At 37.0% G+C, this 22433-nt stretch overlaps 1 long non-coding RNA gene and 31 other non-coding genes across 32 annotated transcripts; 1 reads left to right on the forward strand and 31 right to left on the reverse strand.

Annotated features, from left to right (window-relative positions):
• Window positions 1–45: 45 nt before the first annotated feature.
• Window positions 46–164, reverse strand: LOC137493565 (5S ribosomal RNA). Its single transcript, XR_015488877.1, has one exon. It is a non-coding gene; the product is annotated as a 5S ribosomal RNA (ribosomal RNA).
• A 58-nt stretch (window positions 165–222) lies between these two features.
• Window positions 223–341, reverse strand: LOC137493566 (5S ribosomal RNA). Its single transcript, XR_015488878.1, has one exon. It is a non-coding gene; the product is annotated as a 5S ribosomal RNA (ribosomal RNA).
• Window positions 342–399: 58 nt separating this feature from the next.
• On the reverse strand, window positions 400–518 carry LOC137493567 (5S ribosomal RNA). The gene has a single exon (XR_015489322.1). It is a non-coding gene; the product is annotated as a 5S ribosomal RNA (ribosomal RNA).
• A 58-nt stretch (window positions 519–576) lies between these two features.
• LOC137493568 (5S ribosomal RNA) lies at window positions 577–695 on the reverse strand. Its single transcript, XR_015488879.1, has one exon. It is a non-coding gene; the product is annotated as a 5S ribosomal RNA (ribosomal RNA).
• A 58-nt stretch (window positions 696–753) lies between these two features.
• On the reverse strand, window positions 754–872 carry LOC137493569 (5S ribosomal RNA). The gene has a single exon (XR_015488880.1). It is a non-coding gene; the product is annotated as a 5S ribosomal RNA (ribosomal RNA).
• A 58-nt stretch (window positions 873–930) lies between these two features.
• Window positions 931–1049, reverse strand: LOC137493570 (5S ribosomal RNA). Its single transcript, XR_015488881.1, has one exon. It is a non-coding gene; the product is annotated as a 5S ribosomal RNA (ribosomal RNA).
• Window positions 1050–1107: 58 nt separating this feature from the next.
• On the reverse strand, window positions 1108–1226 carry LOC137493571 (5S ribosomal RNA). Its single transcript, XR_015488882.1, has one exon. It is a non-coding gene; the product is annotated as a 5S ribosomal RNA (ribosomal RNA).
• Window positions 1227–1284: 58 nt separating this feature from the next.
• On the reverse strand, window positions 1285–1403 carry LOC137493573 (5S ribosomal RNA). Its single transcript, XR_015488883.1, has one exon. It is a non-coding gene; the product is annotated as a 5S ribosomal RNA (ribosomal RNA).
• A 58-nt stretch (window positions 1404–1461) lies between these two features.
• Window positions 1462–1580, reverse strand: LOC141383472 (5S ribosomal RNA). The gene has a single exon (XR_015488884.1). It is a non-coding gene; the product is annotated as a 5S ribosomal RNA (ribosomal RNA).
• A 58-nt stretch (window positions 1581–1638) lies between these two features.
• On the reverse strand, window positions 1639–1757 carry LOC141383473 (5S ribosomal RNA). The gene has a single exon (XR_015488885.1). It is a non-coding gene; the product is annotated as a 5S ribosomal RNA (ribosomal RNA).
• A 58-nt stretch (window positions 1758–1815) lies between these two features.
• On the reverse strand, window positions 1816–1934 carry LOC141383474 (5S ribosomal RNA). The gene has a single exon (XR_015488886.1). It is a non-coding gene; the product is annotated as a 5S ribosomal RNA (ribosomal RNA).
• Window positions 1935–1992: 58 nt separating this feature from the next.
• Window positions 1993–2111, reverse strand: LOC141383475 (5S ribosomal RNA). Its single transcript, XR_015488888.1, has one exon. It is a non-coding gene; the product is annotated as a 5S ribosomal RNA (ribosomal RNA).
• Window positions 2112–2169: 58 nt separating this feature from the next.
• LOC141383476 (5S ribosomal RNA) lies at window positions 2170–2288 on the reverse strand. Its single transcript, XR_015488889.1, has one exon. It is a non-coding gene; the product is annotated as a 5S ribosomal RNA (ribosomal RNA).
• A 58-nt stretch (window positions 2289–2346) lies between these two features.
• LOC141383477 (5S ribosomal RNA) lies at window positions 2347–2465 on the reverse strand. Its single transcript, XR_015488890.1, has one exon. It is a non-coding gene; the product is annotated as a 5S ribosomal RNA (ribosomal RNA).
• Window positions 2466–2523: 58 nt separating this feature from the next.
• On the reverse strand, window positions 2524–2642 carry LOC141383478 (5S ribosomal RNA). Its single transcript, XR_015488891.1, has one exon. It is a non-coding gene; the product is annotated as a 5S ribosomal RNA (ribosomal RNA).
• Window positions 2643–2700: 58 nt separating this feature from the next.
• LOC141383687 (5S ribosomal RNA) lies at window positions 2701–2819 on the reverse strand. Its single transcript, XR_015489281.1, has one exon. It is a non-coding gene; the product is annotated as a 5S ribosomal RNA (ribosomal RNA).
• Window positions 2820–2877: 58 nt separating this feature from the next.
• On the reverse strand, window positions 2878–2996 carry LOC141383479 (5S ribosomal RNA). The gene has a single exon (XR_015488892.1). It is a non-coding gene; the product is annotated as a 5S ribosomal RNA (ribosomal RNA).
• A 58-nt stretch (window positions 2997–3054) lies between these two features.
• LOC141383481 (5S ribosomal RNA) lies at window positions 3055–3173 on the reverse strand. The gene has a single exon (XR_015488893.1). It is a non-coding gene; the product is annotated as a 5S ribosomal RNA (ribosomal RNA).
• A 58-nt stretch (window positions 3174–3231) lies between these two features.
• LOC141383482 (5S ribosomal RNA) lies at window positions 3232–3350 on the reverse strand. The gene has a single exon (XR_015488894.1). It is a non-coding gene; the product is annotated as a 5S ribosomal RNA (ribosomal RNA).
• A 58-nt stretch (window positions 3351–3408) lies between these two features.
• Window positions 3409–3527, reverse strand: LOC141383483 (5S ribosomal RNA). The gene has a single exon (XR_015488895.1). It is a non-coding gene; the product is annotated as a 5S ribosomal RNA (ribosomal RNA).
• A 58-nt stretch (window positions 3528–3585) lies between these two features.
• LOC141383815 (5S ribosomal RNA) lies at window positions 3586–3704 on the reverse strand. Its single transcript, XR_015489515.1, has one exon. It is a non-coding gene; the product is annotated as a 5S ribosomal RNA (ribosomal RNA).
• Window positions 3705–3762: 58 nt separating this feature from the next.
• On the reverse strand, window positions 3763–3881 carry LOC137493588 (5S ribosomal RNA). Its single transcript, XR_015488896.1, has one exon. It is a non-coding gene; the product is annotated as a 5S ribosomal RNA (ribosomal RNA).
• Window positions 3882–3939: 58 nt separating this feature from the next.
• On the reverse strand, window positions 3940–4058 carry LOC137493589 (5S ribosomal RNA). The gene has a single exon (XR_015488897.1). It is a non-coding gene; the product is annotated as a 5S ribosomal RNA (ribosomal RNA).
• Window positions 4059–4116: 58 nt separating this feature from the next.
• Window positions 4117–4235, reverse strand: LOC137493590 (5S ribosomal RNA). Its single transcript, XR_015488899.1, has one exon. It is a non-coding gene; the product is annotated as a 5S ribosomal RNA (ribosomal RNA).
• A 58-nt stretch (window positions 4236–4293) lies between these two features.
• On the reverse strand, window positions 4294–4412 carry LOC137493591 (5S ribosomal RNA). Its single transcript, XR_015488900.1, has one exon. It is a non-coding gene; the product is annotated as a 5S ribosomal RNA (ribosomal RNA).
• Window positions 4413–4470: 58 nt separating this feature from the next.
• On the reverse strand, window positions 4471–4589 carry LOC137493592 (5S ribosomal RNA). The gene has a single exon (XR_015488901.1). It is a non-coding gene; the product is annotated as a 5S ribosomal RNA (ribosomal RNA).
• Window positions 4590–4647: 58 nt separating this feature from the next.
• On the reverse strand, window positions 4648–4766 carry LOC137493593 (5S ribosomal RNA). The gene has a single exon (XR_015488902.1). It is a non-coding gene; the product is annotated as a 5S ribosomal RNA (ribosomal RNA).
• A 58-nt stretch (window positions 4767–4824) lies between these two features.
• Window positions 4825–4943, reverse strand: LOC137493595 (5S ribosomal RNA). Its single transcript, XR_015488903.1, has one exon. It is a non-coding gene; the product is annotated as a 5S ribosomal RNA (ribosomal RNA).
• A 5475-nt stretch (window positions 4944–10418) lies between these two features.
• trnah-gug (transfer RNA histidin (anticodon GUG)) lies at window positions 10419–10490 on the reverse strand. Its single transcript has one exon. It is a non-coding gene; the product is annotated as a tRNA-His (tRNA).
• A 177-nt stretch (window positions 10491–10667) lies between these two features.
• trnas-aga (transfer RNA serine (anticodon AGA)) lies at window positions 10668–10749 on the reverse strand. Its single transcript has one exon. It is a non-coding gene; the product is annotated as a tRNA-Ser (tRNA).
• A 700-nt stretch (window positions 10750–11449) lies between these two features.
• trnah-gug (transfer RNA histidin (anticodon GUG)) lies at window positions 11450–11521 on the reverse strand. Its single transcript has one exon. It is a non-coding gene; the product is annotated as a tRNA-His (tRNA).
• Window positions 11522–14094: 2573 nt separating this feature from the next.
• On the forward strand, window positions 14095–21248 carry LOC101886291 (uncharacterized). The gene is made up of 12 exons (XR_015942714.1): window positions 14095–16020; window positions 16106–16245; window positions 16558–16954; window positions 17069–17258; window positions 17337–19035; window positions 19108–19155; window positions 19276–19356; window positions 19434–19511; window positions 19965–20025; window positions 20127–20177; window positions 20253–20297; window positions 20506–21248. It is a non-coding gene; the product is annotated as an uncharacterized LOC101886291 (long non-coding RNA).
• The last annotated feature ends 1185 nt before the right edge of the window (window positions 21249–22433 follow it).

A 22433-nucleotide genomic window follows, 5' to 3' on the forward strand; every position in this document is an offset into this window, starting at 1 on the left:
AAGCGTTGGCTATTTAAATCAGCTGCCAAATGAAGCCCTTCGAAAAGCTTACAGCACCTGGTATTCCCAGGCGGTCTCCCATCCAAGTACTAACCAGGCCCGACCCTGCTTTACTTCCGAGTTCAGATGAGATCGGGCATTTCCAGGGTGGTGTGGCCGTAAGCGAAAGAGGCTGTCAAGCGTTGGCTATTTAAATCAGCTGCCAAATGAAGCCCTTCGAAAAGCTTACAGCACCTGGTATTCCCAGGCGGTCTCCCATCCAAGTACTAACCAGGCCCGACCCTGCTTTACTTCCGAGTTCAGATGAGATCGGGCATTTCCAGGGTGGTGTGGCCGTAAGCGAAAGAGGCTGTCAAGCGTTGGCTATTTAAATCAGCTGCCAAATGAAGCCCTTCGAAAAGCTTACAGCACCTGGTATTCCCAGGCGGTCTCCCATCCAAGTACTAACCAGGCCCGACCCTGCTTTACTTCCGAGTTCAGATGAGATCAGGCATTTCCAGGGTGGTGTGGCCGTAAGCGAAAGAGGCTGTCAAGCGTTGGCTATTTAAATCAGCTGCCAAATGAAGCACTTCGAAAAGCTTACAGCACCTGGTATTCCCAGGCGGTCTCCCATCCAAGTACTAACCAGGCCCGACCCTGCTTTACTTCCGAGTTCAGATGAGATCGGGCATTTCCAGGGTGGTGTGGCCGTAAGCGAAAGAGGCTGTCAAGCGTTGGCTATTTAAATCAGCTGCCAAATGAAGCACTTCGAAAAGCTTACAGCACCTGGTATTCCCAGGCGGTCTCCCATCCAAGTACTAACCAGGCCCGACCCTGCTTTACTTCCGAGTTCAGATGAGATCGGGCATTTCCAGGGTGGTGTGGCCGTAAGCGAAAGAGGCTGTCAAGCGTTGGCTATTTAAATCAGCTGCCAAATGAAGCCCTTCGAAAAGCTTACAGCACCTGGTATTCCCAGGCGGTCTCCCATCCAAGTACTAACCAGGCCCGACCCTGCTTTACTTCCGAGTTCAGATGAGATCGGGCATTTCCAGGGTGGTGTGGCCGTAAGCGAAAGAGGCTGTCAAGCGTTGGCTATTTAAATCAGCTGCCAAATGAAGCACTTCGAAAAGCTTACAGCACCTGGTATTCCCAGGCGGTCTCCCATCCAAGTACTAACCAGGCCCGACCCTGCTTTACTTCCGAGTTCAGATGAGATCGGGCATTTCCAGGGTGGTGTGGCCGTAAGCGAAAGAGGCTGTCAAGCGTTGGCTATTTAAATCAGCTGCCAAATGAAGCCCTTCGAAAAGCTTACAGCACCTGGTATTCCCAGGCGGTCTCCCATCCAAGTACTAACCAGGCCCGACCCTGCTTTACTTCCGAGTTCAGATGAGATCGGGCATTTCCAGGGTGGTGTGGCCGTAAGCGAAAGAGGCTGTCAAGCGTTGGCTATTTAAATCAGCTGCCAAATGAAGCACTTCGAAAAGCTTACAGCACCTGGTATTCCCAGGCGGTCTCCCATCCAAGTACTAACCAGGCCCGACCCTGCTTTACTTCCGAGTTCAGATGAGATCGGGCATTTCCAGGGTGGTGTGGCCGTAAGCGAAAGAGGCTGTCAAGCGTTGGCTATTTAAATCAGCTGCCAAATGAAGCCCTTCGAAAAGCTTACAGCACCTGGTATTCCCAGGCGGTCTCCCATCCAAGTACTAACCAGGCCCGACCCTGCTTTACTTCCGAGTTCAGATGAGATCGGGCATTTCCAGGGTGGTGTGGCCGTAAGCGAAAGAGGCTGTCAAGCGTTGGCTATTTAAATCAGCTGCCAAATGAAGCACTTCGAAAAGCTTACAGCACCTGGTATTCCCAGGCGGTCTCCCATCCAAGTACTAACCAGGCCCGACCCTGCTTTACTTCCGAGTTCAGATGAGATCGGGCATTTCCAGGGTGGTGTGGCCGTAAGCGAAAGAGGATGTCAAGCGTTGGCTATTTAAATCAGCTGCCAAATGAAGCCCTTCGAAAAGCTTACAGCACCTGGTATTCCCAGGCGGTCTCCCATCCAAGTACTAACCAGGCCCGACCCTGCTTTACTTCCGAGTTCAGATGAGATCGGGCATTTCCAGGGTGGTGTGGCCGTAAGCGAAAGAGGCTGTCAAGCGTTGGCTATTTAAATCAGCTGCCAAATGAAGCCCTTCGAAAAGCTTACAGCACCTGGTATTCCCAGGCGGTCTCCCATCCAAGTACTAACCAGGCCCGACCCTGCTTTACTTCCGAGTTCAGATGAGATCGGGCATTTCCAGGGTGGTGTGGCCGTAAGCGAAAGAGGCTGTCAAGCGTTGGCTATTTAAATCAGCTGCCAAATGAAGCCCTTCGAAAAGCTTACAGCACCTGGTATTCCCAGGCGGTCTCCCATCCAAGTACTAACCAGGCCCGACCCTGCTTTACTTCCGAGTTCAGATGAGATCGGGCATTTCCAGGGTGGTGTGGCCGTAAGCGAAAGAGGCTGTCAAGCGTTGGCTATTTAAATCAGCTGCCAAATGAAGCACTTCGAAAAGCTTACAGCACCTGGTATTCCCAGGCGGTCTCCCATCCAAGTACTAACCAGGCCCGACCCTGCTTTACTTCCGAGTTCAGATGAGATCGGGCATTTCCAGGGTGGTGTGGCCGTAAGCGAAAGAGGCTGTCAAGCGTTGGCTATTTAAATCAGCTGCCAAATGATGCCCTTCGAAAAGCTTACAGCACCTGGTATTCCCAGGCGGTCTCCCATCCAAGTACTAACCAGGCCCGACCCTGCTTTACTTCCGAGTTCAGATGAGATCGGGCATTTCCAGGGTGGTGTCGCCGTAAGCGAAAGAGGCTGTCAAGCGTTGGCTATTTAAATCAGCTGCCAAATGAAGCACTTCGAAAAGCTTACAGCACCTGGTATTCCCAGGCGGTCTCCCATCCAAGTACTAACCAGGCCCGACCCTGCTTTACTTCCGAGTTCAGATGAGATCGGGCATTTCCAGGGTGGTGTGGCCGTAAGCGAAAGAGGTTGTCAAGCGTTGGCTATTTAAATCAGCTGCCAAATGAAGCACTTCGAAAAGCTTACAGCACCTGGTATTCCCAGGCGGTCTCCCATCCAAGTACTAACCAGGCCCGACCCTGCTTTACTTCCGAGTTCAGATGAGATCGGGCATTTCCAGGGTGGTGTGGCCGTAAGCGAAAGAGGCTGTCAAGCGTTGGCTATTTAAATCAGCTGCCAAATGAAGCCATTCGAAAAGCTTACAGCACCTGGTATTCCCAGGCGGTCTCCCATCCAAGTACTAACCAGGCCCGACCCTGCTTTACTTCCGAGTTCAGATGAGATCGGGCATTTCCAGGGTGGTGTGGCCGTAAGCGAAAGAGGCTGTCAAGCGTTGGCTATTTAAATCAGCTGCCAAATGATGCCCTTCGAAAAGCTTACAGCACCTGGTATTCCCAGGCGGTCTCCCATCCAAGTACTAACCAGGCCCGACCCTGCTTTACTTCCGAGTTCAGATGAGATCGGGCATTTCCAGGGTGGTGTGGCCGTAAGCGAAAGTGGCTGTCAAGCGTTGGCTATTTAAATCAGCTGCCAAATGAAGCCCTTCGAAAAGCTTACAGCACCTGGTATTCCCAGGCGGTCTCCCATCCAAGTACTAACCAGGCCCGACCCTGCTTTACTTCCGAGTTCAGATGAGATTGGGCATTTCCAGGGTGGTGTGGCCGTAAGCGAAAGAGGCTGTCAAGCGTTGGCTATTTAAATCAGCTGCCAAATGAAGCCCTTCGAAAAGCTTACAGCACCTGGTATTCCCAGGCGGTCTCCCATCCAAGTACTAACCAGGCCCGACCCTGCTTTACTTCCGAGTTCAGATGAGATCGGGCATTTCCAGGGTGGTGTGGCCGTAAGCGAAAGAGGCTGTCAAGCGTTGGCTATTTAAATCATCTGCCAAATGAAGCCCTTCGAAAAGCTTACAGCACCTGGTATTCCCAGGCGGTCTCCCATCCAAGTACTAACCAGGCCCGACCCTGCTTTACTTCCGAGTTCAGATGAGATCGGGCATTTCCAGGGTGGTGTGGCCGTAAGCGAAAGAGGCTGTCAAGCGTTGGCTATTTAAATCAGCTGCCAAATGAAGCCCTTCGAAAAGCTTACAGCACCTGGTATTCCCAGGCGGTCTCCCATCCAAGTACTAACCAGGCCCGACCCTGCTTTACTTCCGAGTTCAGATGAGATCGGGCATTTCCAGGGTGGTGTGGCCGTAAGCGAAAGAGGCTGTCAAGCGTTGGCTATTTAAATCAGCTGCCAAATGAAGCCCTTCGAAAAGCTTACAGCACCTGGTATTCCCAGGCGGTCTCCCATCCAAGTACTAACCAGGCCCGACCCTGCTTTACTTCCGAGTTCAGATGAGATCGGGCATTTCCAGGGTGGTGTGGCCGTAAGCGAAAGAGGCTGTCAAGCGTTGGCTATTTAAATCAGCTGCCAAATGATGCCCTTCGAAAAGCTTACAGCACCTGGTATTCCCAGGCGGTCTCCCATCCAAGTACTAACCAGGCCCGACCCTGCTTTACTTCCGAGTTCAGATGAGATCGGGCATTTCCAGGGTGGTGTGGCCGTAAGCGAAAGAGGCTGTCAAGCGTTGGCTATTTAAATCAGCTGCCAAATGAAGCACTTCGAAAAGCTTACAGCACCTGGTATTCCCAGGCGGTCTCCCATCCAAGTACTAACCAGGCCCGACCCTGCTTTACTTCCGAGTTCAGATGAGATCGGGCATTTCCAGGGTGGTGTGGCCGTAAGCGAAAGAGGCTGTCAAGCGTTGGCTATTTAAATCAGCTGCCAAATGAAGCCCTTCGAAAAGCTTACAGCACCTGGTATTCCCAGGCGGTCTCCCATCCAAGTACTAACCAGGCCCGACCCTGCTTTACTTCCGAGTTCAGATGAGATCGGGCATTTCCAGGGTGGTGTGGCCGTAAGCGAAAGAGGCTGTCAAGCGTTGGCTATTTAAATCAGCTGCCAAATGAAGCCCTTCGAAAAGCTTACAGCACCTGGTATTCCCAGGCGGTCTCCCATCCAAGTACTAACCAGGCCCGACCCTGCTTTACTTCCGAGTTCAGATGAGATCGGGCATTTCTTTTTTTTTTTTTTTTTTTTTTTTTTTTTTTTTTTTTTTATTGAACCAATTTCAATTACAATCTTTTACAGTAAATCATAATAAAACAGACATTAAAAGATCATTTCATATTCAAAAACATTAAAAACGTGGTAGTTTCCAGTTCATTTCTTTAAAAACTTGACTTGCTTTGTCCGTCAGTATTTTGTGCAGCTCACTCAAAATGTTCTCATTTTTATGATATACATACAGTTTTTCCACATATCTCTCCATTTTCCTCTTAAAAATTCCCCATACATCCATCACCATCTTCTCTTTTTTTGCCACAATTCTCCTTTTCCACATTGCATTTTTCATCAGCATTATACATAGGTTTACTATTTTCTTATTTTCATTGTTCTTATTCCATCCCAACATAACTACTCTGTTCCATTCTGTTTCATTTTCATCCCAGTCTCCAAGTAGTCCTTTAATTAAATCTTTACAATCTTTTAAAAAACCTTCCAATTCTTGACAATATAAAAACATGTGTAAAAAACCCTCTTCTTCTTTTTGACACACTTTACACATTCCACTTTGTTCCATTCCTATCTTGTTTAAAATGACATCAGAAAAGATTGCTTTGTGCCTTATTAAAAATTCTAGACATTCGACTTTTATTTCCACATGCCTTCCTTTCATGTTTCCCCATATTTCATTTGCTTTTACATTTTTGTATTTCTCTATCCAGTATTTGTTTGCTGTTGGTTCTTTAAAAACATTCTCTCTAAAAAAACAATAAATATTTTTCACAGTACATTCATTAAAATTGCATATTTTTTCACCTGTTTTCACATACACTTCTTTTGTTTCTTTTTCTTTTTCAAAATTGTCTATGCTTTTTATCCATTCTTTTGGAATCGCCTGTTTAATTATGTCAAGATTTTTCTCAATTTCCTTTCTGTTGTATTCCTCTTTCGCCTCCTCCATCGTGTCTATAACATATTGTTCAGTTAAAAAACCTTCTTTAAATTCATATAAAATGTCCCGCACTTTTAAAATCCCAACTTCTATCCATTTCTTATAGTATAAAACCTTCCCTTGACTTAAAATGTTTTTGTTCAAGAAAAGAGGTTGGTTTAAAATGTTTTCCCTTCCATGTGGACTATATTCCACTTGTTTTAAAAAATTCCCCCACGCACTTAAAATTTCTCTATAAAATTCAGGTAAGTTTTCTGTCATCCAAGCTTTTGTTTTCATCCATAAAATCCCATCTCCCATGTTAAAATGACCACATTTGTTTAAAAAATATTTCATTGTTTTTTTCCACTCTGCTTTGTTTTCTTTTTCTAGATACTTCTTTATTCTTTTCACTCTTAAACTATTTTTATATTGTTCTACATCTATTAAACCCAGACCACCTTTGTCTATTTGCCCTACGACTGTATTAAAAGCAATCCTTGGTGGCTTACCTCCCCATAAAAAATCTGTAAAACATTTTTTCAACCTCTTTTCTATCCACATTGGCATTTCTAAAACATATAAAACATGCCACAATTTAGACTCCATTAAAACATTTAAAATCAAAACTTTTCCTTTTAATGTTAGTGTTCTTAGTTTCCAGTAATTTAACCTCCTTTCTATATCTGTTAAAAAACCTTCCCACATCTTATCTCTCGCTTTTCTGGCATCTTTCCCAATTAAAACCCCTAAAATCTTGATTTCTTCTACTTCTTTAAAATTGGTGCATTCTGCTAAATCTGTTTCCTTTCCAAATTTCATATAAACCGTTTTGTCTTCATTTACTTTACTCCCCGATCCTTTACAAAATTGTTGTACTATTTTCATGGCTTCTTTCACACTTTCTTTTCCTTTTACTATTAATGTAGTGTCATCTGCATATTGAAACATTTTTTTATTTACTTTATTTTCTTCAATCTCAATTCCTTTTATTTTTTCTTCTTCGTTGATAGCTAAGCCCAGGGGTTCTGCCACAAGTGAATATAAAAGTGCTGACAGAGGACATCCTTGCCTTATCGATCTTGTTATTTTAAAACATTCTGTTAAAAAGCCATTACATTTTATTTTTGTTAAAATACCCTTATACAAATACCCTTTATCCATTTTCTAAAAACTTCTCCAAAACCAAACTTTTTGAGTACTTTGAATAAAAACTGGTGTTCAACTCTATCAAAAGCTTTTTCAAAATCCAGACTTATTATATATCCTTCCTCTTTTTTCTCCTTCATATATTCTATGATGTCTTTTATGCTCATTGTTATGTCTGCTATATCTCTTCCTTTTATCGCATAGGCCTGTGTTGTTTTAATTATTTTTGGCATCACTTCTTTTAATCTATTTGCTAAAATTTTTGTTAAAATCTTCAAATCTGTGTTTAACATTGTGATTGGTCTGTAATTTTTTAACAATGTCTTTTCTCCTTTTTTGTGTATTAATTTCATTAATCCCATTCCCATTCTTTCATTTAGTTCTTCTTTTTGCAGTATTTCCTTAAAAACGTCAATTAAAATTGGAATTAAAATTTCTTTAAAACATACATAAAATTCACTATTTAAACCATCTATTCCTGGACTTTTCTTTTTGTTCAAGCTTTCTATTGCTTTTCTTATTTCTTCTTCCCCTATTTCTTGGTCGCATTCTTTTTTATCCTCTTCATCTATTTTTGTTTTTATCTGTTTTAATAATTTTGCCATTTGTACTTCATCAACTCCCTGTGTTTTAAATAACTCCTCATAGTATTTTTTGATTTCTTTTAAAATTTCTTCATTTCCTTCTATGCTTTCTCCTTTTGCTCCTTGTATTATCTTTATTGTTTCTGCTTTTCCTTTTTGTCTTTCTAAATCAAAGAAGAACTTTGTGCATTTTTCTCCTTCTACTACATATTTTGCTTTGCTTCTTAGTCTAGCTCCTTCATATTTCTTTTCTTCTATTTCTTTCAGTTTTCCCTCCATTTCTTTTATTTTTTGAATGTCTTTTTCATTTTTTTCTAATTCTTTTTCTAAGTTTTCTTTGATTGTTTTTTCTTTGTGTCTTTTATTCTTTTGTATTATTCTACCGAATGTTATTGTTGATTTTTTAATCAGAAATTTTACATTTTCCCACCATAGTCTTTTGTCTTCATTATAAATCTGATTTCCTTTTTCCTTTTCTATTATTTCTGTTATTTTTTTAACATAGTCTTCGTTTTTTAAAATATCACTATTTAATGTCCATACCCCTGGGCCTCTTTGTATTTCATCTGTATTAAAATTAAAAAATACAAATTTATGGTCACTTAAAACAGTTTCATCGTACCTTATTTTTTCTATATAAAATTCTATATTTCTTGTGCATAACACATAGTCTATTCTTGATTGGTTTACAAAATTCCCTACTATTTGTCTTCTAGAAAACTCCTTTTTCTTCCCATTTCTTTCTCTCCAAATGTCTATCATTCCTTTTTCCTCTATTAGTGATTTTAGTTCTTTTCTTCCCGTGTCTGATTTAAAAACCATACCTTCTGTTATGTCCTGTCTGCTAAAAACAGTGTTAAAATCCCCGCATACTATTATTTGTTTATAGTTTTTTAAAAACCTTCTTAATATGTTAAAAAAACTTTTCTTTTCACTCTCTTCATTGGGTGCATGCACGTTTACTAAAATAATATCTTTTCCTTCATATTTTATTTCTAAGATCATACATTTCCCTTGTTTGTCTTTATATATTACTTTACTCATTTGCAGTGCATTCTTCTTTATTAAAATTGCTACCCCTCTCCCAGCTTTCGTATCTCCATTACTATAATAAAAGTCCCCATCCCATTCTTTTTTATATTTGTCCATCAACTCATTTTTCCAATTTGTTTCTTGTAAAATAATTATTTCTTCTCTTTTACATTTTTCTTTTACATTTTGGAATTTTCTTAAATCCATTAAACCTCTAGCATTAAAAGACACGCAATTTAAAACCATTAAAAGAAAGAAAAAGGAAATAAACCTCAGCATCTTAGTCCTCTTCTTCTCCTAGGCTCCTCAAAAACTCATAACGATTGTGGCTTTTCAATTGTCCTTTTTTAAAAACTTTTTTCCTGGTAGTTTCCATTTTTGAAAACGCTTTTGCTGATCGTCTCGTTTGCCTTTTTACAAAATTGTCTTTCTCAGTTTCCACTTCATGTTTCTCAGTTTCTCTTTCTGTTTCTTTAGTTTGTTCTTTTAAAACCTCATTTTCTGTTGCATCCAAAATGCTTTTAAAACTGGGTGTGATGTCCATGGGTGTCCATACTAAGTCCTCTTCCTGCTCTGTTTGTTGAATGTCCGTTTCTTTTCTCTTTTTCCCTTTTGTTACTTCCTCATCTGTTATTTCGTCTGTTGTAGTTTGTTGTACTTGAGCTGTTGTTTTTTCTCCTTCATTACTTTCATTTTCCCTGTTCCCTTCATGCATTTGCCCGCTCACCTGGTTCTCAACCTCCTCCTCCTCCTCTTCCTCCATCCAGCATTCACACTTATTAATATATTTTAGGCAATCCGGGCACTTTACGGTGTCGCAGTTCTTGGCAAAATGTCCTCTCTCCTCACACTTGTAACATTTAAAATCGGGGCAGTCTTTGACCATATGGTCTGGGCTCATGCACAGCCTACAGGTCTTCACCTGGTTGCTGTGCAATACCCTAAAATACTGCATCCCTTCTGCTGTTTCCAGCTTCGTACTGTATGGGAGAGAGATAACTTCCTTTGGAAACCTTGCTTTAATAAAGCGTGTGGCCGTAAGCGAAAGAGGCTGTCAAGCGTTGGCTACAAGACTACAAGACTGCCTGTACTGTACTGTAATGCTCTACCGACTGAGCTATCCAGGCTCCACAACAGTAATTTACAAGTAGGCAAGCTTTGGGTTGTGGTCGGCGCAGACCTTTACAGTACACTAAAGTTTACCGTGAGATGGGGTTTTAAGCTTATGGTTGGTGTGGAGGTTGCTAAAACACGACAGGTTACTTTGAGGTTGGGTTTATGGTTTTTGTAGGTGTAGACATCAGTACAACACAATAGTTTGGACTTCATGTCATGTAGGAGACATTAAATAGATCAATGATAACTGCAGAATGTCTTTCTGCTGTTGTGGCAATGAATGGACACTCAACAATTGAAAAGATTCCTTCCATGCCTTAGAAGCGTAACTTGATCAGTACTTATCTACACAGCATGCTGGCATCAAAGATCCTATTTCTCTTATATCATATCCCTAGTCTTCCACACTTTAGGAAACGTAAACATTCAGGATGTGCCATTAGCACAGCTTGCACTAAAAGAAGGCTGGAGATAACGGATGGCAACACAGAGTGCGACACCAATGTCACCTTGAAAAACCTGCCGTGACCCGGATTCGAACCGGGGTTGCTGCGGCCACAACGCAGAGTACTAACCACTATACGATCACGGCGAGATATGAAACAGCCGTTGTGACCTGTGTGTGGTATGTTCCTCCCTGTGATAAGCCCCTTTCTCTTCAGTGAGAACACTCTGTTGTTTTTCTCCTCCTACCAGCACAACGCTTTTCCCAAGAAACAATGGAAATGCAAACAATTGACGACTGCTGCAATTTTAAAAAGGGGGAGGACGTAGTCGGCAGGATTCGAACCTGCGCGGGGAGACCCCAAAGGATTTCTAGTCCATCGCCTTAACCACTCGGCCACGACTACAAGACTGCCTGTACTGCCATTTCTTTATGCCTAGTACACATATTGTGCATCCAGATGAAAATTTCATCAAGCGATAGCTCAACGGCAAAAGCTGTGGCTCCACAAAATGAGCGTCACACGCCCGAACAGGGACTTGAACCCTGGACCCTCAGATTAAAAGTCTGATTCTCTACCGACTGAGCTATCCGGGCTCCACAACAGTAATTTACAAGTAGGCAAGGTTTGGGTTGTGGTCGGCGCAGACCTTTACAGTACACTAAAGTTTACCGTGAGATGGGGTTTTAAGCTTATGGTTTGTGTGGATGTTGCTAAAACACGACAGGTTACTTTGAGGTTGGGTTTATGGTTTTTGTAGGTGTAGACATCAGTACAACACAATAGTTTGGACTTCATGTCATGTAGGAGACATTAAATAGATCAATGATAACTGCAGAATGTCTTTCTGCTGTTGTGGCAATGAATGGACACTCAACAATTGAAAAGATTCCTTCCATGCCTTAGAAGCGTGAATTGATCAGTACTTATCTACACAGCATGCTGGCATCAAAGATCCTATTTCTCTTATATCATATCCCTAGTCTTCCACACTTTAGGAAACGTAAACATTCAGGACGTGCCGTTAGCACAGCCTGCACTAAAAGAAGGCTGGAGATAACGGATGGCAACACAGAGTGCGACACCAATGTCACCTTGAAAAACCTGCCGTGACCTGGATTCGAACCAGGGTTGCTGCGGCCACAACGCAGAGTTCTAACCACTATACGATCACGGCGAGCCATGAAACAGCCGTTGTGACCTATGTGTGGTATGTTCCTCCCTGTGATAAGCCCCTTTCTCTTCAGTGAGAACACTGTTGTTTTTCCCCTCCTACCAGCAATGTTAATTTTTTGTGATTTTTTGCGATTTTTCAAAAAATATTAATTTTTTTTATTTTTCGTAAAAATTTCATTTTTTGTGATTTTTCAAAAAATGCTCATTTTTTGCGATTTTTCAAAAAATTTTCATATTTTGCGATTTTTCAAAAAATTTTCATTTTTTGTGATTTTTCAAAAAAAATTCATTTTTTGTGATTTTCTGCGATTTTTAAATTTTTTTAAATTTTTTGTGATTTTTCAAAAAAAATTTTATTTTTGTGATTTTTTGTGATTTTTCAAAAATTTTTCATTTTTTTGCGATTTTTCAAAAAATGTTCATTTTTTGTGATTTTATGCGACTTCAAAAAATGTTCATTTTTTGTGATTTTTCGAAAAATTTTCAATTTTTGTGATTTTTTGTGATTTTTCAAAAAATTTTCAATTTTTGTGATTTTTTGAGATTTTTCCAAAAATTTTCATTTTTTGTGATTTTATGCGATTTTTCAAAAAATTTTCATCTTTTGTGATTTTTCAAAAAAATTTCATTTTTTGTGAATTTTCACAAATTTTTCATTTTTTGCGATTTTTCAAAAAATGTTCATTTTTTCGATTTTTCAAAAATTTTTATTTTTTGTGACTTTTTTCGATTTTTCAAAAAGAAATCATATTTTGCGATTTTTCAAAATAATTTAATTTTTTGTGATTTTTCAAAAAATTTTCATTTTTTGTGATTTTTCAAAAAATTTTCATTTTTTGTGATTTTTCAAAAATTTTTCATTTTTTGTGATTTTTTGCGATTTTTCAAAAATGTTTCATATTTTGCGATTTTTCAAAAAAATTTCATTCTTTGTGATTTTTTGCGATTTTTCAAGAATTTTTTTTTTTTTTGTGATTTTTCAAATAAATTTCATTTTTTGTGATTTTTGTGATTTTTCAAAAAATGTTCATTTTTTGTGATTTTTTTGCGATTTTTCAAAAAAATTTCATATTTTGCGATTTTTCAAAAAGATTTTCATTTTTTGTGATTTTTCAAAAATTTTTCATATTTTGCGATTTTTCAAAAAAATTAAATATTTTGCGATTTTTCAAAAATTTTTCATTTTTTGTGATTTTTTGTTATTTTTCAAAAATTTTTCATTTTTTGTTATTTTTTAAAAAATGTTAATTTTTTTGTGATTTTTTGCGATTTTTCAAAAAATATTAATTTTTTTTATTTTTCGTAAAAATTTCATTTTTTGTGATTTTTCAAAAAATGCTCATTTTTTGCGATTTTTCAAAAAATTTTCATATTTTGCGATTTTTCAAAAAATTTTCATTTTTTGTGATTTTTCAAAAAAAATTCATTTTTTGTGATTTTCTGCGATTTTTAATTTTTTTTTTATTTTTTGTGATTTTTCAAAAAAATTTTAATTTTTGTGATTTTTTGCGATTTTTCAAAAAATGTTCATTTTTTGTGATTTTATGCGACTTCAAAAAATGTTCATCTTTTGCGATTTTTCAAAAAATGTTCATTTTTGTGATTTGTCAGAAAATCGATTTTTGCGAATTTTCAAAAAAAATGGCATTTTTTGTGATTTTTCAAAAATGTTTCATTTTTTGTCATTTTTTGCGATTTTTAAAAAAATGTTCATTTTTGTGATTTTTCTAAAAATTTTCATTTTTTGTTATTTTTCAAATTTTTTTCATTTTTTGTGATTTTTTGCGATTTTTAAAAAAAAATCATATGCGATTTTTCAAAAAAATTTCATTTTTGGTGATTTTTCAAAAAAATTTCATTTTTTGTGATTTTTCAAAAAAATTTCATTTTTTGTGATTTTTTGCGATTTTTCAAAAAATTTTCATATTTTGCAATTTTTCAAAAAATTTTCATATTTTGCAATTTTTCAAAAAAGTTTCATTTTTGGTGATTTTTCAAAAAAATTTCATATTTTGCGATTTTTCAAAAAAATTTCATTTTTTGTGATTTTCTGCGATTTTTAAAAAAATTTTCATTTTTGTGATTTTTTAAAAAAATTTTCAATTTTTGTGATTTTTCAAAAAATTTTCAATTTTTGTGATTTTTTGAGATTTTTCAAAAAAATTTCATTTTTTGTGATTTTATGCGATTTTTCAAAAAATTTTCATCTTTTGTGATTTTTCAAAAAAATTTCATTTTTTGTGATTTTTCAAAAAATGTTCATTTTTTGCGATTTTTCAAAAATTTTCATTTTTTGTGATTTTTTGCGATTTTTCAAAAAGAAATCATGTTTTGCGATTTTTCAAAAAAATTTAATTTTTTGTGATTTTTCAAAAAATTTTCATTTTTTGTGATTTTTTGTGATTTTTCAAAAAATTTTCATATTTTGCGATTTTTCAAAAAAAATTAATTTTTTGTGATTTTTTGCGATTTTTCAAGAAATTTTCATTTTTTGCGATAATTAAAAAAAATTTCATTTTTGGTGATTTTTTGTGATTTTTCAAATAAATTTCATTTTTTGTGATTTTTGCGATTTTTCAAAAAATTTTCATTTTTTGCGATTTTTCAAAAAAATTAAATTTTTGTGATTTTTCAAAAAATTTTCATTTTTTGTGATTTTTCAAAAAAATTTCATATTTTTTCGATTTTTCAAAAAAAATCATATTTTGCGATTTTTCAAAAATTTTTAATTTTTTGTGATTTTTTGTTATTTTTCAAAAAATTTCATTTTTTTGTTATTTTTTAAAAAATGTTTATTTTTTGTGATTTTTTGAGATTTTTCAAAATATATTCTTTTTTTGATTTTTCGAAAAAATTTCATTTTTTGTGATTTTTTGCGATTTTTCAAAAAATTTTCATTTTTTGTGATTTTTCAAAAATTTAATTTTTTGTTATTTTTCAAAAATTGTTCATTTTTGGTGATTTTTAGAAAAAAATTTATTTTTTGTTATTTTTCAAAAAATTATCATTTTTTATTTTTCGAAAAACTTTCATTTTTAGTGACTTTTCAAAAAAATTTTATTTTTTGTTATTTTTTCACAAGTTTTTCATTTTTTTGTGATTTTTAGAAAAAAATTCATTTTTTGTTTTTTTTTCAAAAATTTTTCATTTTTGGTGATTTTTAGAAAAAATAAAAATTTTTGTTATTTTTCAAAAAATTATAATTTTTGGTGATTTTTAGAAAAAAATATTTTTTTTGTTATTTTTCAAAAAAAATTTATTTTTGGTGATTTTTCAAAAAAATTTCATTTTTTGTTATTTTTTCAAAAATTTTTCATTTTTGGTGATTTTTCATAAAATTTTTATTTTTGGTGATTTTTCAAAAAATTAATTTTTTGGTGATTTTTCAAAATTTTTTTATTTTTGTTATTTTTCAAAATATTTCGATTTTTTTATTTTTAAAAAAAAATTAGATTTTTTGTTATTTTTTAAAAATATTTCATTTTTTGTTCTTTTTCAAAAATTCAGCCGTCAGCCGCCAATTTCTATCGGCCGTACTCCAGGACGGTGATGTCCAGCCACCGAGCTTGGGGAATGGGCCAGCAACCCCTGTCTCCTGACGGCGCTGTACTTGCAGCAGACGTACCTGTGCTTGCAAACCACCTGTTCCATCTGTTTTCTTTCTCTACAGATGCCGTTTTTCTCTGCTTAGTTTCTGATTTGGTCTATTTGGACATGTCGACCTCCTGCTTTGCTGCGGTTCGGACCGCCTTTGCCTAGAGCTCCGTGCTTTGCACTTTTGCCTTGTATATTTTGTGTCCTGTTTTCTTACGTCAGCCTATCAGCACAGTGCTCAAACGACATAGCTTGAAGAACACAACGGGATCTACAAACGTTCCGCAAAAGAACTTCACTAACGAAAGCGGAAGCGCTAACGAAACAACCTCCCGCTGCAAGCACCTGACATTCCTGAGACGGCAAACCACCGACGGCTGGCAGTTGAATCCAAGATTGGAGTCCCACCAACAAAAAGGTTCATATCGGTCTACGAGCCTAATATATCATATTATAGTAGACTGGGCAGAGTCATGGTATCATATGACACCAAGAAGAATTCATGGCACTGTCCCTATGCAAAAACCCAGAGATCATGTACCCATAAATACATAGCAAAATGGCACCTCTTTCAAATTCACCCTGAACTCTTCCGAAAAGTTCCGAGCACTGAAAGCGCTGAAGAATTTCAGGCAGCAGCGATGGAGGAAAGTGATGAAAGTGAGAATTACCCTCCAAAGGACATTGCTAAAGTAAAGAGCATAGTAGAATACATCTTAATGAATAAAAAGCAACCATCTACTATTCCCAGTCATTTGAGGCTTTCTTCAGACTATAAGGAATTTCCAAAACACCTAATCCCTGATGAGACAATGTGCTACCACTGCTCAGACCGCACATTGCTCAGTGATCCTGTCGGCATTACACGTAAAGCGAAAATTCTTACAACTACAGGAATTGTCCAAGGTGGATAATTGTTACTAACATTTTTTATTTTATTTTAATTATGAAAAAGATACTAAACCATTTAATTTGCATTCTGTATCTGCAGATATTTCAACCTACTACAAATTCTGTCCTTTCTGTGGAATGGTGTACCGTTACCAAGAGTGGGCTAATGGTTTGCATAACTTCAATGACCATGTCCTCCTTGAACTCTCTCTCTGCCTCACCATAAGAAACCTGTTGCAGGTAATCGTTATACAATACATATATTATATGTTATACAATATATTATTTTTTACAACAATAGGATTTCTTCATAGTGTTGATTTTATGTTAGGCAACATTAGGTACATTCAAATCAAGACTATTATGTTTTCTGTTTTTAACTGTTTTTAAAATCATTTTTATTCTTTGTTTTTATTTTCTTATACTTGTCTCTTTTATTCTTGTTTATGTAAAGCACTTTGAATTACCATTGTGTATGAAATGTGCTATATAAATAAACTTGCCTTGCCTTGCCTATATAAGTACTGATTAACTGTGATTTCTTTATCATAGGTGCATACAGCAGTCAGCAGAGTAGTGGAGTACTTGGAGGTAACTACAGGTGTACAGTTCCCCTCAGCAGTTACTCTTCTCCACGGCTATCTGCATTTTGAGGCCCTAACTGACCATGAATACGAGTATTCATGTGTATCTTGTGGCGACCATCCACCTGTGGTCATAATGGACCTCCACAAGAAGGCATCCTTTCATCTCTCTGATAAATATCTTTCCTTTTTACTGCAGAGAGGTAAGTCTTATTAGTAAAACTATTAGTAAGTTTATAATATGTTTTTATTTTCTTTAGTGAGTGATCTTTCACAGCCTCCACAATATTTTAATGGAGAGGTGGATTTAGATATGTTTTGGAAGGCACTGACAGAAGAACGAATTGCTCGAGGATTTTTTTCAAGTAAGGAAATTTATTATATCAGGAATGGCATGTCATCATTATTTAATTTCATAAGTGTTTTCAGGAGTACAATCTAAATTCACTGATGTACTAACATGTTTGTTTGTCCTAAAGGTCAAAAAAACAATCCATTTTGTGTTACACCTAGTTACAACTTTTGGGCACCCTGGATCGGGAATAAGACTCGCATAGCGAATGTTGTTCTCAACACTGAATTGGAGAAAGTGCACAAAGCAAAACTGCAGAACGAACAGAAATAACTGTCTCTGAAGATTGCTTAAAGGACGAACTTTCAAAACAGAAAGTAAAATATTTAATGCTAATTATATGTATTATTTGTCAGTGTTGGCATTTCATTTAACATGTGTGTTTTATGTGATAGGTGGGAGTGATAAGAAGACTGTCAAGAGTGTGGTTTAGATGCCAAAGGCTCTCGCACAGATCTACTCCTGCGACTTTCGGAGGAGATGAGGTCAAGGGAGGCCTATGACAAGGTTTTTGAAAAGATTTGGGCTGCTTCAGGTAAACCTCAATGTTGCACATTAAAATATTACAAATAAATCAGAAATGTACAAAGTCACATAGACATAATGGGTCCTGTTTTCTGCTTGGCACTGATTGGGGAGTGACTGGTGGTGTACAGCTCTGGGGGGGTGTTTAAGGTGGCCTCGTCTGACACCTATTGTTGCTTTCCGTGTGGGGGAGTGTATTTACATCTCTGAGGCACTGCATCTTTAAATTTTTTAAAAGTATACTTTGTTAAGGTTAATGCCACTGCCCTCCATCATAACCTATGGTCATTTAAGTCCCAATGTCATTAATGGGATTTGATTATGTTTTCTTAACTATTTGCTTATCTTGTGGCATAGTTTACAGTATAAAATGTAATCTGCGAGCAGAAAGTCCACGGGATTTTGCAGATATGCTTCTGTTTTGGGAGCATCTGCCTAATGTTGTTATTTATGACTTTGCCCGTGGACTGTCCACCCACACAAACTTGAGGCAACCCATAACTTTCACACCTTTCGAGGGAAGGTTACTCGAACCAACCACTGAAAATATTGCAAAAGCAAAATCAGGAAAATTACAGGTAACTCTGCCATGGCTCACTGCAAAAAAGCAAAGTCCAGATGCGGATGGTCATCCAATAACTGGTTCTGCAGAACACTATGTTCTGTATGACCGATTTCACGAAGACAACACAAAAGATCCTCGTGATTCACTGAGGAAGCTTCGTCTTGTGCCTCAACTAGCTGGCAAAGTTAACAGTCAGGCTGCAGAACAGCTTTTTTCAAAGCTAAAGAAAAATAACTACTTTATGAACATGGCATTGCCATCCACACATGTTTTCCTCATGCGAAACATCATCCACCATTACACTGTCAGAAAAAACGAGAAACGTCTTCATGACATAAAAAAGGAATTCAACACAAACATTCACATGAATGACCACAGCCAGGTTGTGTTAGGTAATGTTTCCCTTACTTTGTAACAAATACATCACTATATCCATAACTGTACTTATGTGTATATTTGCATTTATAGAAAATCCATCCTCCACAGAGAAATGCATGGACATGTCACTTGGTAATTAGATTGTTCTTTCCAGTTGCTCAGTGTCAAGTTTCTGTTCTCTAATTATTATGTGTTATTTTCTAATTTTGATGCTTTAATGTACTCTAAGGACCACTGACAGCACTGCCAGAAAATATTGTGACTTTACAAATGACCGCTGCATCACCAGGCATAACATCAGTCACATCTCCTCTGTCATCAGTACCAATTACAGAAAAAAACAGCTTGTGAACCTACCACTCTTCTGAATTTTTTGGAACCTACTAAGCCTTGGAAGAGGGACTGGGATCCATTACAAGAGAAACTGGTGAACAATTACCATTACATACAAACGCACACACACACACACACACACACACACATATTTATTGTTATTATTATTACAGCTTGATTATGTGCTGGACCGAAATCGCCCTGGCAGTGAAATAATTGTGAAGGAGGGGCAAGTGTGCCTTATTCGAGAAGAATTTTGGAGCCTTAGATTGTTGAGGGACATGGACTCCCATGTAAGCAGTCTGTTTTTTTATTATAACTTTTTTTTTATTAAAAACATTGACTTATCAAAGTATTTATTGCAGATTGGAAACGCCTGCATGAAGCTTATTTGTGAAATGGCTCGACAAATTGTATGTATAAAACATAATATTTATATAGATTGTTTTAACTTGATCCAAAAAAAAAAAACAATTTCTAAACTGTGTGAAAATGTTCATGTCATTGTCAACAGTTTCTTTTTATTCATGTAGGGCAAGGACATATACATTGAGGACTTTTATGTTGTCCCTGTGTGGAAAGAAACTCCTAACAACATTGTTACTGGATTACCGGTGCGTGTATGTACTGTATTTACTGTGTGAGAAGTACAACCTAAATTAAACAACATAACTGTCCTGATCAATTTCAGGAAGATGCAGACTTGAAAGACCTGTTAGCCTTTCCAGCATGGACAAATGCCAATGGACCAGACCACTTTGTCGTCTGTGTAAGAAAATATTGAAATGTCTAGTGCATACATTAATTGGTATTGCAATGTGTGTGTTTCTAAAATAAAACACTGAAAAATCTTGGAAGAAGCAATAATGTTCAAATGAAATATTTTTACACCTTTAACATTGTAGATAATGATGCCGCTTCGAAGAGAGATGGTGTTTTTAGACTCTCTGTACGCAGAGCATGAATCAGGATTTGGAGATGAGGAATACAGGGCAATTTTTAGGTCTATCAATAAACTAAGACGTTTCAGCCTTTATGTGATATATGGCTACGTTCCTATAGCCATTTCTATTTATTTCCTAACCGTGTATTATAGTTCTGTCACTTTTGGCTACGTTCCTGTAGCCGTTTCTTGAACTTCTGTCTATGTTCATCTAGCCTTTTTTATGCATGGTGTTCTAGAGTTGTAATTGTTAGTATTACTACTATGTTTTGTTTACAGGAAAATTGCTTACCAAGTGGATCATGGGACATGGACTGAAAAGAATGGATATGATTTTCCAGTGAGGAATCAACTTAAAAAAAAATATTATTTGGCTTTTACAACAATAAATTTTTTTCTACATTATTCTAAAATAAAATTGATTTGCTTTGCCTATTTTAGGCTTTGCCACGTCAGACAAGAGGGAATGATTGTGGTGTTTTTGTACTCATGGTAAGATATAAATTGAGTTAATTGATTTAAAGATTTTGTAAACATTGTAAATGACTGTGGCTTCTCTCTTTTCAGTACACCCTCTCAATGGTGTGTGGCATTGGGTTTCAACTCCAGGAGGTATTATTTTATTATTTATGTAACTTTATTTTGTTGGTGCTTTTTTTAATCATAGCTAAAATGTAACTATTTTAGTGTATATTATCTTGCTTTCTTCTAAGCAACATATCTTTTAAAAAAAGGGGCATGGTTATTGCAAGCACACCCAACATCATGTATTAACAAAAACATGTTGGTTAACTGTCAGACTAAACAGTCTTTCTTTCAGATGGATATACCTATCATCCGTCAGTGGTGGTGCCTTCTACTCATGGAACAATTTCAAATTGATGGGTATGTCAGTATTTATTTATTTTTCTTGTAAATCTGTAAAATTAAAAATTTATATTGTGCCAATACAACAACTTGTAACATGAATAACAAAACATACTTAAAATCTCTTTTACCGGTGACCAGTATGTCACCGACTCGGTCCCAGTAACTCCCCTCGCTGGCCAGCAGAGGCCACCATCTCCAGACTTTTAGCATTACGTAATCCATCTACACCGATTGCGCATACACCTGATTGGAATCTGGCTAATGACCCACGTACCTCTTATAAGCCGCACTCAAACACTCGTTCAAGGCGAAGTCTTGTTTAGCCCCGGCCAGCATTTCTGAGCATTATCTCCAGCCTGATCTCCTGTGCACGACTCCAGCCTGTCTCTTACTTTGCTTCGCCTTCTGCCTGCCCACGACCCACGCTTGTTATACGGACTCTGACTCTCTCTCTGCCTGCCCACGAACCACGCCTGTTATACGAACTCTGATCCTTGCTGCCTGCCCTTGAGCCAAGCCTGCATAACGGATCCTGGTTCTCGCTCACTCCCTTCCACTCATGCCTGGTAACTCACTCTGTGTCTGTTCATCATCAGTCTTGATACCCATACTACTACTGTGGGTGTGTGTGTGCACTCCGGTGCATATTGTGTGTTTGAGTGAAGTTGTGATTAATAAATACTGCATAATGGATCCCTCCGTGTCAGTCTCCTCGTTACACAGTAATTATGGATTTTGTCTTGTCTTGTTATTAAAAGCTATGGGCACAGGTTTGCTTTCTGGACTGAGGAGGCAAGAAGTGTCTTGGATGGAAAGATTCTGCTCCTTTTTAGGGTGAAAAGAAAAACCACATCCAATCTTCCGGCACATGTCCAAGCAGTTCAAGATCGGGAAAGGAATGACAAAAGATTAGTGGACTTGATTATCACATCAAAATCAGCAGAGCAGCATTTGGTGGTATAGATGGTTCCACTTTAAATTACTCCTCTAGACTCTGAGTATGGTTGACTTAAATATAGTCAAGGGACAATTTAACTATTATTTGCCAAATATAATTAATTACTTGTGCATTTACATATGAAATATAATTTCCTTCTATGGCCCAAAGGATATACTCGGTGGGAAAAGGTCAAATTGGTTTCCACTAAAACCCCGTTCTCAAGTGCCTGTCTACATTGAGAATGAGCAGTCCCAGTCAATCATTTGTGACTACATCAGAGGAATTCTTAATAAAACCAAAACACAGCTGACCTTCAATGATGAGGTGGAGTTCATTTGTGGATGTCTTCTCCCAGAGGTAATCACAAAACATGTATGTACATGAGCATGCTTATGTTCTGCAGTGTGTGTTTTATTTTATTAATTGGTTTATCTGTATGTTTGTACAGGCCATAACTTATGGCATTTCCGAGTTACAAGGCTTGTCTTGGCAGGAGGCTGAAGATGTCTTCCTCCAGGGCCCCATTTATCACGCAAGGTATGTTTACATTTTTTATTGTACAAAAGCTGTTAAGTTTTTATGTTAAACACAATTTCTGACAACAGCATTTATTTTTTTTTAGTGAAGTTGAGAAATTTAACAGAAGAATTGCTCGAGAAATGAAAAATCTCCCCAACAAGAATTTAAAGCATTTTATTTTATATGTAATAAATACATTATTAATCCAAGTATTGTTTTTCACAATTTTTCTCTGCATTTTTTACAGCTCGATGACTTGTAGGACCTCATGAAAATTTATAAAAAAATAAAGTTTGGTGTGAGAAAATTACTCCGAGTACTATCATTTATTCTGTGAATATTAAGATAATGTTCATTCCCTCAACTCAATACTAAAGAGTTTGATAAATCCTTAATGATCTAAAAACAAAAAACAACAA

The sequence above is a fragment of the Danio rerio genome, chromosome 4 (genome assembly GCF_052040795.2).
Source record: "Danio rerio strain M-AB ecotype USA chromosome 4, GRCz13ab, whole genome shotgun sequence".
NCBI lineage: Eukaryota > Metazoa > Chordata > Actinopteri > Cypriniformes > Danionidae > Danio > Danio rerio.